Source organism: Ammospiza nelsoni, chromosome 9, assembly GCF_027579445.1.
Source record: "Ammospiza nelsoni isolate bAmmNel1 chromosome 9, bAmmNel1.pri, whole genome shotgun sequence".
Taxonomy (NCBI): domain Eukaryota; kingdom Metazoa; phylum Chordata; class Aves; order Passeriformes; family Passerellidae; genus Ammospiza; species Ammospiza nelsoni.
In genome coordinates this window covers 24,799,488-24,813,503 of record NC_080641.1, presented here as the reverse complement: position 1 = coordinate 24,813,503, position 14,016 = coordinate 24,799,488, and the positions used below count along the sequence as shown (strand labels likewise).

The 14,016-nt window shown below is 36.1% G+C and overlaps 1 protein-coding gene across 2 annotated transcripts in view; it reads left to right on the top strand.

Moving 5' to 3' along the window:
• AK5 (adenylate kinase 5) overlaps positions 1-14,016 on the top strand; it is an 84,168-nt gene that overhangs the window by 20,756 nt on the left and 49,396 nt on the right. The gene's annotated exons all lie outside the window — the stretch shown is intronic.

The following is a 14,016-nucleotide window of genomic DNA, read 5'->3' as shown; positions in this document are numbered from 1 at the left end:
TGTGCATAAAGCGTGTGGGGCATCTGGATAGAATTGCATTTCTGTAATGGGACCTGTAAAACAGAAGATTTTGTTCTTAAGGAGGTTTCATCTACTTTTTATCTCTGTTTCTTGAGAGTCCTGACAATAATTTAAATTGCAGTGTTCACCTTAGATATCTTCTTTTCTTTTTGAAGAAAGTAGATGTTTATGATGAGTATGGAAGTGACAGCATGGAATATAAAGATTAAATTACTACAGCACAAAGAAAACAGCATATACAGAAAATATTGCACTTATTCATGCTACTTCCCTAGAGAAGGAGGAAGGAAGAAAGAAAGATAGAAAATAGAATTCATCCTGCTGCTAATAATGCTGAACCTGGGAAGACACTGGAATACTATGCAGATAAGAGCAGTGTAAGAACTAGAACAGCATAAAATAGAATTACAGTAGCCTGATTCCCAGAGGAGTGAATCCTTGAGGCAAGGTCAGACATGGTCAACACTCACTAGAAGGAAATAAAAAGATTTACATTTTTCTTAAATCCCTACCTGCACCTTATCACTGCTGTTTAAAGCTGAAAATCTCAGACACTTGTAGCCAGCATCACGATTCTACTCAGGGGAGAGAAGCAGGGCCATTTGTCTTACGGGATGTTATAATTTTAGAATCACAGCTCATATTTTATACATCTACTTAATAAATATGTTGTTCTTCATCAATAACAGACCAAAAAAGAAAAGAAAAATTCACTGAAATATCACTGAATATTATTAATATGCAGGCATTATATATATATAATTATAATCTTCTGTTAGACACTTTATGAGCAAGAAATAAAAATCTAAATTCCCAAAGAAGATTCATTTTCATGCTCCAACAGTTATTTCATACTGTTTTTAACATACTTTAGTTAATAGAATTGAGAGCCACATTCTTCATTTCAGCTCTTACTGGTTAGGTTTCTTTGGTGTAAGTGTTCCCGTTCATTTTTTTTTTTTCACATGATCTGTAATAATTTGCTACAGTACCCAGGTTGTTCTGGTTTGGTGCTCTGTATGCCTTATGTTCTCAGTCTCTGCCTGGTGTACCTGCTCTCACAGTCTGATCCTGATTTCTGTTTTTAAGGAAAGGGGTGAGGCTCCCACCTACAATACTTCTAAGAAATAGGGAAATGCAGCTCTGTCCTTTCTGAAAAACTCCCTCTTTGAGATAATGATATGTAAAGTTCATTATAATTAACAGAAGTAAATATGTGATATTTTCATGAACACACAGTCTGTGTTTAAAATTCATTTTAACAATCTGTCAGTAATCTAACAAATGAGAACCTGACTTAACTCGAATTTAAATTCAGAAGTTACCAAGAGTATAACAACACAATATTGGACAGGGAGTATGTAAATAGATGCATATGCTGCCATTTACTGTTTCAGGAACTTTTAACAAATGTTAAAACATTATGTATTGTTTACGTAGAAAATAATTTCACACAAATTACCTGGCGGTGATGGGGAGATACTAGTTTGATTAAGTTGTAAGAGGGAGGACATGTAGGTACATAGGTGACCTCGAGTACTCTAATGTTCAGCAGAGAACTTCAGTTCTGGACACAGATTTCCAAATCTCCAATTTATGTGGACTGTAATCCACTATAGATAATGATGTAGCTCTTGGAGAGGAGATCACTGGTTGCAAAAATTTTTTGGCCAACAGTTATTAAATCTGCTCTCAGAGAGCTTAGCTGTTCTTCGTAGAACATATCTCTTGGTCTAGACAGAAAAAAGTTTACAGAGCTCATTGTTGTAGCAGTAGAAGTTTCTCTGACTGGAGGCGGGATTTGGTCCAGTCTGCCTCATTGACAGTGAATCTACATAATCTTAGGGCTGCAATGTCAACCTTGATACATTAATAAGTCTGTGTGCATTTAAGGGGAAAAAATAAAAGACCGGCTGTAGTGAGACAAAAAGACTAAATATTAAAGAAGACTCTGGTCCTTATTTAAACAGCCAGAACAAGACAGCATCCCATGGCATCCAGGAAATCTGGATTTCTCTGATATCTTCATTGTTCCACTTGTCCTTTTAGGGAATTTGCCATGCTTATGAAAACATTAAAATGACATTCAGATTAGTCAGAGAAGTAAAGAGAACCCAGAAAAAGTAGCTGAAGCTGGAAATGGATTCTGAGCACAAATTTAGAAGTTAAACAGTTGCGGGTGAGGGAAGTAGCTGTCTGCTCTCATAAGCATCAAACAGGCCTAATGGCTGTCAACTGTCACAGAAAAATTCCCCATGGAACTGTGTTATATAAATTGTTTCTCTTGTTTGGGTTAAAAAAAGAGTTTTACTATAGACCTTGCACACTGACATGAACTTTATTTAAAGGCTGTGACTTATCAAAATGCTGCTGAAGATATAGTTTATTTCTAAAGTTTCTCTGTTATCATACAGCTGCCCAACTTGAGATGCTGGTTTGGGCTTTTTATTTGTTTGCTTCTGAATGCTGTTTCCAAAAGACTTGCACTTACTCATTCTTCATTTAATTTTAAGCCCATCCCTAGAGAAATGTGGATCCTGCAGTCCTTTAAGCAGCTCCCAAGGTCTATTCAAATCTCACTGATAGCAAACTCTTCTGAAAGGCTTCATAGGAACTCTCACCCTGCTTTCCAGGTCCTAATGGCAGCCTCTGCCAGGCATGTCTTCCAAACCAGAATCCAGCTCAGAGAATCTTCTCCTCAGTGGAGGAACATGCATTTGGTTTGGCAGAGCACAGGATGATGCCTTTGTTTTGCCGGTGCCGATATTTGCGCGCATCCATTCAGCCTTTGCATTAAACAATCATTAAAAAGAGAATTTTAAAAATCCCACTCCTCCTTCCCTGGAGTGCTGCTAGGAATAGGGACTGTTAGCCACCACCTCCCCCGTGTGCTCTCACCTCCCTGCTGCAGGCTCAGAATCTCATTTACGTGCCATCTGATGCCTGGATCTTGCATCCTCGGCTGCAAAGTGATACAGACTTGGCAGGAATGGTTTCCCTCAAATGTAGCCCCATTGGTATCTGAATGTGGCCTTTCTCCCCACAGGTCACAGATGGGGATTTGAACTGCTTGGTTTTCTAGAGGAAACTGAGCTGAGATTTCCTATTAATTGGCCCAATGCCAACAAAATATTTTCAGAAGCCTCTCAGTAGTTTTAAAAATACAGCAGCCATAAGCAGTCTTTAATGAAAATTTTTTATGTGTTTTTAACCTGACTACTACATAGGATCTTCAGAGTATTTCTGGCTTCTTGGGCATGACCAAGTGGACATGCAAAGAGGAGCCCAGATAGTCTGGAGCATCTGGAGCAAACCTTCAATGTTTTAGGACCTTTTCAAATCAAACAAGGAATGTAGGCAGCTGTTTGTGGGAACCTTGAGACCACAAGTTTTGTTTGAGATTCAGGAGTCTCCCTCCGTTGTATTGTATGGTAAATCTTTATCTAGCTCCATGAATGTATATGGTTATATAATAATTTTAAAATTTATGTAGAGGGAAAATTAGAGGTGGGATGGGAAATAAGGACAATCACATATTCATTTTTTGGTGATTCAAAGCAGTGAAAGGTAAGTCGAAGCCTAAAACAAGTAACCAGAGCTTTGCAGTCACAGAAAGTCACTGAAAATTAAGGTTTTCTGCGTCTCTTCTATATTTGACAGCCCTTCTGCAGAAAAACTGGGCTAAGAGCAAGAACCTGGAGCTGTTTCCTGTGAAACTGCTGAACTAGAGATCAAGTTTCCCATGTTCTAATCACTGCTTGGTTTTACACTGCGTCTCAGCATTATTTATGTGTTACTGTTTTGCCAGATTTTGAGGAACATACAAAGAAGGTCCATAAATGAATTTTATCTAGAAATGAGTGTAAACAAATTGTTTGTAAATATATGCACATTTTATATGGGAATGATAGATGAGTAATTTGTGCATATATAGAAGCATGTACACCATAAACACTTCCAAGTTTCAAAATATTTTCAGTCTCCCATTTTATGCTCTATGTCAACAAGTATATCAGACATACCAATGTCTGCCAGAGAATGACCAAGGATGGAAACTTGCCATCTGTGTACATAGAAGCATGCAGAGAAACCTTGAGGGCAGTAATTCTTTGCTGATGTGAATAGTATTAGTGCAATACTATGTTCTCTTCTAACACTGGAAGTATGATAATTTAAGCTGCAACCAGCTATTTGAAACCTGCCCTGCCTTTTGTACACCCAGTGACTTGAATGAAGCAGATGACTTTGGAAAAAAAAAAGAAACAAACTTTGACCAGTCTGGCTATAGAATTAGGCAGCGATGAGTGCATGGGCCAAGCTGATTTAGGAACTCCAGAAAGAGAGAGGGAATGTTGGCTTTGACAACCATAATATCCCAGATTTTATCCATTTCTGGCACTGTGAAAGCTGATACATGTTTAAAATTAACAGACCGTTTTTTTACAGATCTGAAACTAAAACTGAGATAAGTAATTAAGCCAAGTTATCATGCAGAGGAATGAACTGTAGGAGATGTTTAAAATAACATGTCCTAAATATTCTTCAAGTTATTTTAAACAGTTCATCTTAAGGTAATTAAGCTGTGTCCTTTGGGTGAATAGCAGCTTCTCATTTCGTTCTTGTAGTTAAAGTGATGCTTAATGAAGATTAATTTTTCTTATTTAGATGAGATATATTAAGAAACTAGATTGGAAAAAATATCTCTTCTCTGAGAAGACCTTTTGTATTGAATCAGGAATATTTATCATGCATAAGCAAATTTTCCTATCCTGAACCACAGCTGATTTTGTGAACATCCAACTGAAAAACCAAAGCTGCATTTCAGCCGTGCATTGCTGTAAACAATAAAAACCAATTTCTTACCCAAAGTTCCATTAGTGATTTCCAGCTCTAATTGCCGCCAGTGGATATTTCCACCAGTGAAAAATTCATCGTCAGTGACTTCATGATTTTATGGCAAAGCCACTCTGTTGCCATTTGGTGGAGAAAATTTGCATATTAGCTCATGAAAATTGCTACTTCAGTAGAATCAAGACAGTCTTTCAGCTCTCATACTCACAGTCCTATAAAAATGTTACTACATCTGATAGCTTGTGCTCTACAGTCCCAGTGTATAACATCCTTATTTTCTGAATCTATCATTGCTTATAGCATCTAAGTTGCTGTCATTAGCTGTTGTTAGCTCTTTCTATTTCCTTATGCAAGTGGCAACTGAACATTTTTTCTGCCATAGTATTCTCAGCTTTGATTCCAAAGGCAAAATGAGACTGAGTGAACTGGTCTCTAGTAATCCAATCTAGTGCCATTCAGGGATTATTTGAGCATTTGCTCCTGTTCTTTCTTTCTTGTAGATGTACCCTGAAAGAGAGTGAGACCTAAAATGTTCTTGTGTTTTAATGTGTCATAAAGATACATGCATTCAGATTTGTGAATGCTCAGGTGTTGTAATGATGGAAGCCATTTAAGTGTCAGCAGAAAGTCTGATGCTCTTAACATTATGGGCTTACTCCTGTATTCTGGAGTCTTATTTAGGCTTAACAGGGTTAGCTGCAGCTACAGTGTTAGTGGAGAACTGAGAAAGCTGCAAAGTTACTCATCCATTGTGTGACTCAGGGTACACACTGCACTAGACAGCACTGAAGTGAGAACTACAGCCTTCCCCTAGGGCATTCTCCCCATTGCAGAATTTCCTTTTGAGCATTTCTGATAGCTGTTTGAAAGACTTTTTATTTTTTCTAATGCAGTTAAAGAATATCTACCAAACAGTGCTTTGAAAAACTGTATGAAATGCTTCCTAATTAGGAAAACACCACTGTTGTGTCAACTCAGCATTTCACTGAAGTAATATATCCTTGCTCCTTACATTCTGATACTTACACATCAGAAAACAACTAATATGGCTATTTTGTGTTTCTTTTAACTGTGGTACATCATTTAGTATTAGCATGAACATCTTTGCACAGCATCACTTTTTACCATGTAGAAATAACCTAAATATTCCTGATTCAATACAAAAGGTCTTCGCAGAGAAGCGATATTTTTTCCAATCTACAGACTCTCTTGTGAATCTTGTGTGGTTTGTCTTTACTATAACTATATATCTCTGTATCCTTCAGCTCAGTTATCATCTTTATTACTTCCAGGGTTAACACTGAAATGTATCTTTCCATCTTACATAGTACTGCAGTTTGTTTCATTAATGGCCAGTGAATACAACTATGTGTTTACTTTGTTGTCACCATATCACATTCTGCAATTCAGCAATCTACTTAAATAATACATCAGGAAAAGAAGCCTCACAAGAACAACTATAACACTGAAGTCAAAATTATTGTCATTTTCTGTGAAGGAAGAGCTGCTGTCCCCATTCTCAACTGTTCATCTCTTTATGTGCCAACAGTCAGTCAAACCAGTCACAGTAAAAGAAATGAAGAATTGATGCACAAAATATGACATCTTTTCACTGTAACTTGCTACAATCAGTTATTTATATCTAGGATTGTTCATAAATATGCTACCCCTTGATCAGTTTTGCTAAAAAAATTGCTAAAACTACATTGTTTTTAGGCAAATCTTAACATTTCTTCGTTACGTACTCCACTGAATTTTACTTCCTGTCTTTAATCAGAATGTCAAATTGAAGCTCCACATTCATGTTTTCAATACCAGTACTTCAAAATTCTCTGCTCTGTATAGCATGCCAGGTCTCATCTTTTCTTGTATTATAACATCCACTGTATTTTGGTAACACTGTAGTTTTTCTAATGCCAAGGTCATCTCCCTCTCTTACCACAGCAAGATGCCAATTTGGCAATTTGAAAATATACTTTCCTAGGTTCCTGCCATGTCCTGCCTTCTGGGCTTTTTTGGTCTGCTTTGTTGAAAAGAACAGACTTCTCTGTAAATGCAGAGTCCTTACTAAAAGGGAACCTAGAATGTGGGCAATACAGCTCTTGGTCAGGTTGCTTATTAAATGTATTGGTCCCTAAGACATTGGAAAAAAATATCCAGCAATCCTCTTTGTGTCTGCACCTTACTGCAAGAATTTCAGCTGATAGATTCTACATAATACAGATTCACATCACCCCAAGGCAGGTAATTTCTGTTTCTTTTGCAAGACCATTCTGTCTGCTCTCTGTCTGCCTCTGTGTTGCCTCAGTCTGCTGCAATGGCCATTACAGGTTTTGTGGGTACTTTAGCTTTCATCTCTGACCCTGTTCATGGGGTGCCAGACACAAATGAGCTCAGTTCCAGTACTGTGAACAGAGGGTTTTCTTCATTTATGCATTTCATGTTCCATCATATCTCTTGATCTTTAGAAACAGGGTCAGGAGCCATGTGAATTCTGAAATGAGCTTGGTTTTAAGGACTATTCATTATATCCTTGAACTACAGCCAGGAGACCACTCCTCAGAAAAATCAGTAAATTTAGTAGAGTAGCTGTAATGGAGAATTAGTTAAACAAATTTGGGTATTTTCTCATAGGTTAGGTCAGCACTTGGCAACAGAAACCATGTCAGTGTTTCTTGGGAAGATGCCCCTGCTGAAACCCTGAGCTTAACAACCACTTGTGTTAGTGGGAACTTTTGAAAGAATTTATTTCATAGCTTCTTGTTAAGGCTGCACAGCAGTTTGTTATAACCCCAATCTGGTAACATACTTTGTAAATATCAATTATATTTTGGGGTCAAAGGTTACAGTTGATATTTTTACATTGAGAAAATGTCAAGCAAAACTGCAAGATTCCCTTTTTCCCCATGAATTACACAAGCATGGGGACCTTTGCCAATTGGTTTAAAAAAAATGCCTTGGAAAAAGATTGACTAGAAGATAACTGATATTTGCCATATGAAACAAGGCCTAAATCTAACCTTTTTTGAGTACATGATTTGGCTTGAGGATGAAAAAGGACAAATAAAAAATTCTTAATTAGGAATAGAAGCTTGTGAGAGCTCCTTCACTGGAGTATGGATGAGAACAAGCACACAGAGAGTGTCTCAGCCTTCTCCAGTGACTATTTCTGTGTGTACAGAAAGCTGCGCTGCCCAGAGAGGAGGGTGTGCAGGGAACCTGCTGGAAATTACATACAGGGAAGTACCAAGGGTCTCATTACACGAGGCAGAGGAGTGTTGAGCTAAATTAGCTGGTATGCAGCAGCGAGTGCTTGCAGAGCCAGCAGCTAATGGGCTCTCTGCAGACTCCTGTTCCCACACTGCAGGGAGGAGCAGCCAGCAACCCCCTCAGATCCACTGAAGGGCTCTTAAAGAAATGGGGGCTGTTCTGATCAGCGTAGAACGGTCTGCAAGATCTTTTTTTTATGAAGTATTTGTATTTAGTCAGTTCCCCATGTCCCATGGCATAATTTCAATAGAGAGTAAGCTTTACAAATAATTAGGATCTGCCTCCAAATTATTTTTCTTCTATTTTAGCAGAGATTACTCTCAAAACTAATAGAATCAAATAAGAGATGACAGTTTTCTGGAAGTTTGGACACTGACTTCCAAAATCTTCTGGGAACTAGAACACTAGTACAAACTATAGGAAATTTTGTTTCCTTTCTACAATAATGGCTGTATAAAACATATTCATTGTTTGAATTACAGTTTCAGAAAACTAATTTTAAAAACTAGCATATCTGAACTGTCTTGAAAACTGTAAATCTTGTTGTTGGTTCTATAAATTATCACAAGTCCACTTTTAGATGGAGTGAGTATTGATAAATCCTCCTTAACATTTATCATGCCTATTGGAGAGGATGATGACCCATAGAGTGAAAAAAAAAAAAATTATCTTTGATATAATACTCTCTAAGAGTTACAAGAGCTAATAAGATTTAGGATCTGCAAAAGGAGATAATTGGAATTGTATTAGTGATTACTTATTAGGAGATTTTTGGTGGGAACCCATTTAAATATTTTTTTGTTAAAACATATTATTACTGTCAAATTATCCAAGTAATTTTATTCAAAATGAAAACAAAAACATTATAGAGGGAGAAAGGAACATTCAAAATATTTAGTTTTCTATCTCCCTACAGCTTAAACTACGTGGGAGAATAGGTACATAAAATTCCCCCAATCCCTTTCATATGCAAAAAAAAAAAAAAAAAAAAGGGATGTATTCACACTGTCTTTTTTTCCACTTTAAGTTGTTTCACTGCAAAAGTAAACAAACCTTCAATTTCTTTAATGCGTTCTTTTTAATTAGAATTCTAAGAGAAAAAAAGTGCAGTGGAAGATATCTTCATACATGAAGGCTTAAAGATATCCAAGTGATCAAAACTAAACATCAAAAATCTTAATAATAAACTTGTTCTATCCCTACAAATTGCTTTTAGAACTTCTTACATTTGCTGAATATATTAACACAGAAGACTAAACTTCCTGTTTTCCAAGGTCTGTAAGTGCCAGGGTCCACAGCCTATGCCCTTCACTCTGGATCACACGAATGGTTTGAGTAATATTTTTATCAGTAGTAAAATTTTAATAATAAAGGCAAACATAAATCACACATTCATTATCTTAAGGTAAATTAAAAACAACATATGGTTGCTAAATTTTCTAAATAGCTACTATTTCTAGTCACTGTTTGAGTCCCAGTCGTTACTACAACACTGGGGAAGGTTGACAGAGGCAGACCTTCTGTGTACTTTTAGCTGGTTTATATTACAAAGACAAACACTTTGAATGCAATTAATTCTGTAACTTGTTGCCCATATATTGCTGGGGTCCCAGTAGGAATTAATGCCACTATGTAGCTGCAAGATTGAACTTATTCAGGCAAAGCAATCAAGCTTTGAAACAGCCAGAGCCAGCCATACTAGCACAAGGCAGCAAATGGAAAGGTGGAAGCTTCACAGATTATTTCTTTTACCAGGTCACATTGAAAACAAACAAACAGCCTCAGAGTGAGGAGCAGCACCGTGTGTCTCACCCAACAGGAAACCAGAGCAGTGCTGAAGGAGCTGCCCTGATGCAGAGCTGTAGCCAAAACTATTTTAATACAGAGAAAATCCCCAATGACAAAATAATTACTGTTCAGTAAATGTAAACTAGTGGATTCTGGTTTAGAATATCAAGAGCTCTAATTTTCTGCAAATATTGAAGGAAAAGTCAGTTATAGCAGTTTTTATAGATAATGTTATATGAATACTCAATATAGGTTGCTTATAAATATTATTATATTTATATAATAATATTATATAAATTATAAAATATTTATATGTTATTTATATGTTATATAAATAAATATTATTTATAAATTATTTATATGTTAACAATGTATTAATACTAACTATGTTATTAGACCCCAAGTATTGGAGTTTCAGGCATTCTGTAAAGTACTTAGCTCAAACAAACGGCCAGAAGAAAAGCTGTGAAATTCTAATAAAAGAAAGCTTACAGAGTCTTCATTTTGATCTTTCTTTGGTCTTTGTTTTCATTTTTCTCCTGCAACACACATGATTGTCACATTACATGCATTTCTTTTCCACATCCCTATCCCTTCTCAGATTTAATTTTCATAGTGAAGGTGATTTTTCTAATTTGTGCTTTCCAGTTTTCTGACCAGCTTATTGGCCATTCCCTGTGCCAAGACATTTCTTGGACATTTATAATGCTTTTAAAAATAAATTAATTTTATTAGTTAGGGCTTCAATAAAATTGTATTTCATTTAATAGCCTCTGGGAAGAAATATTGTCAAAAGCTTTAAAAAAGTTAAACAAATTATGTCAATCAGTTCCACTTTATCCACGTGTTTATGATATTTAAAAAATGCTTTCAGCCTACATAATCATGTGGGATTTTGTCCTACATTTGTTTCCAAAAAATACATGCTAGATGCAAGAATGTCATATTCCGTGATGACTAAAGCAATCGTTTCTGTCAGTGTCTCCTCAGCTTGCCAGCTTTCATTTATAAATCAAGTAGTCTCCTTTTTGCTCTGAAACAACATGCTCCAATAATTCAGATGTCAAAACAGAACTTTCTGGTACAGAAATTAAAATAGCAGTGGCTCACTTCTTGCTGCAGGAAACAAACTCAAATCCTTCCTGCAGCAGCACAATTGGAAGTTGGCTTTATGAGCCATCCTGAACTCAGACTGACATCTGCTGAATATTATCCTCTTTGAGAGAAGTCCTACTTGTAGAGATAAATCTTTTATTTCATGAAAATTTAGTACTTTTTAGCTTGAGATGACCAAGGAAGGGCTTAATATCAAGGATTCCAGTATCCTTTATGAAATTTATTAATATAGAGATGCCCAGTGGAAGTGCTGCTTATTCACAGGAACTGTGTAACTGAGAATTAAAATTTATTTTTGTCTTCAAGGAAAATAGAAAAGTCAAAAATTTTCAAACATTCCCATTCTTGCAGTGTGAAATTCCATTTTAAAAAGCTACAACTATTGCAGATGAAATTATTTGTCTTGCTAAGGTCATAGATAACTAAAAATGTCACATTATTTCTTGATTTAAATGCAGATTTTGCATATGAGACACCCACATCATCCAATGCTTAAGCCTATGGTTTACCCTATACTTGTTCTTGCAGCTGAGTCATTAGTCCTCGTGCTTGAATAACTGGCTAAATTTGCAGCTGAAATTAACTCAGGGCATTTTTTTGTTAGGTTTCATATGGTAGCATTCTTCCTTAGAAAATTGTGATGATACATAGGCAAAAATTATATTTTTGATAATAATTGTTATCAAGTCATCTAATAGTATAAGACCAGACAACAATATTTTAGTATTTTGCTTTCAAAATCTCTTCCAAAAAAGCCAACAGGAGAAATACTATTGATCTTGACAGGGAAATATTTGACTATATTTGGCAGCAGCATCAGTGTTTTTCTTTGAAATTATTTGCAAACTGTCAATAGAAGAAAATAGTATTTATAGGAAGAAATGTATTTCATTTCTGACTTTTTCTAATTTTTTTTTTCTTATTTGAATTACAGTTGTTGCTCATTGGACCTTTTGGGGAAGCCAGTGTCACTGTATATTTATTCAGGGTGCCTGTCTGTTATTTGTACATGCTGTGGGAGCTGATGCTAGAAAATTATTTGGTTATGTTTTAAACAAGAGTGACACAGGAGCTCTGTAGGCAAGGGGAAATGTATATATTTTAAAAACTTTAATCAGGAAAAGTCTTTCTGCACACAAACATACTGGTTAATGTCATTTAGTTATAGGGCTCATTCTGCCTCATTTGCAGTCAAAATTAGCAAAAAAAAAGTATTGAGGAAAGCATTTATATTAACATATGAACATATTGGTGATCAGAGCTGTTTCACTGAACTGGGTGCACTGGGAATGTGAATATTCCAGTATTCATCTCATGGGGTACTGGAAGAAATAAGGGAGTTGTGCTGTAGCAACTGATCCTTAGCTGGTTTATTCCCAAAGAACAAGGGCACATCCAAGCCTCATAGGAGTTTTCATAGATAAAGGTGGAAGAAAAACTATTGGAAGACAAACATTATTATTGCGGAAAGAAAAAACAAAGGCATCTGGGGATGTGCTGGGTAATTCTAAGTCTTTCTATAATGTTCCTGAGCTTTATAAAGCAAAGTGACAATTACAGCTTTTATTGACTGAGCTTCATGCCACTTGTTTGTACCTCTGTGCCCTTTGTCTACATTTCCAAATACTGAATTTTACATTAATGCTTCATTATTGCAGCATCACTGAGCTCTGGTAAATAAGAAAGGCAAGCTAAGGCACAGAGGGCTGTTAAGGCTGTGTGAGGATTTGGACAGCTTTGAGTCATACCTGACTCTCTGTAATCAGTAATGTCTTTCCCCTTCCTTTGGGGTTAGGTGCATTAAAGTAAAAAATCAAACAATTTATTCTAGACCCAGTGGAGGTAGAGAGTAAGATGATTTCTCCCTCAGGCTGAATGTTTTCCTGGCTTCTACAGGAACAGAGTAAAAATTAATTCATGGAGCATCTCCTAACTCAGACCATAATTAAGTTTTCCATTCAAGCTCCTCAGAAGTGATCTGTCTGCATGCTCAACACCACTGTTCTGTTTCTTTGTAATATCATTTGCCTCTTTAAAAGCAATTTCCTTTAAAAAGTAAATGCATAGTGAAAATAACTCCAACAGTGGAATGTATGTTTTTTAAAATAAGGAAAAGTGTTTGTACTTCCAAGGTAGAAAAGATCTCTATATGTTCATATACTAAAGCATTTCTTTGATTTCAATTAATCTTCAAAAATAATTAACATAGTCGACTTTACTATAGAAGCTGCTGAACAGATGTAATACATATCAGGGTGAAAGTTTTCAATGATTTCCAAAGTGAATATGCACACAGAGTTTATATGCAGAGATGCTGGCTGTATTTATAGCTTGAGAAGTTCCTACTAGAAGTAACTTATCTGAAAAGTCAAATAACCCAGAGCAAACACATGCAAATCATGTCCTTTTAAATGCTATGTGAAGTAATGCATATGCTGCCTAATTTGGTTCTGATACCTGATGATTTCCAAGATAATTATAATACTTACAGTAGGGGTCATGGTAGTATAGAGAAATAGCTGAAACATTTGAACTGTTTGTTACTGACTATGTTAAACTGACTTCAGTTAACAGAGTTAGAGATACAAATATGGTGGAGGATAATGCCTACTGGAAGTTCAGAGTCCCTCTTAGGAATGGAGAACATGATGCAAAAATGATTGTGTTAATAAAAGAACACTACATTTGCTTTCCACATATAGGTCACCAGCCTTCCAGATGAATATCCTTATTGGGGAAAAATAAATTAATCAACCAGTGCTCTTGAATATGTGCACAGGCAGAAAGGCTTTGCATCTTAGTGTTATGAAAAATGTATATGTTCCAAACCCACTCTGTGGCAACATCAGCTTCCCTATTAAACAATCAATTGCTTCATCCTCCCAAGTCCATTAATTTTCTGTTACCCCGCCACCAAATTATTGATTTCTCCCCTCACCCCCAGTCACATCCAACTCTCCTTCAGTTTGT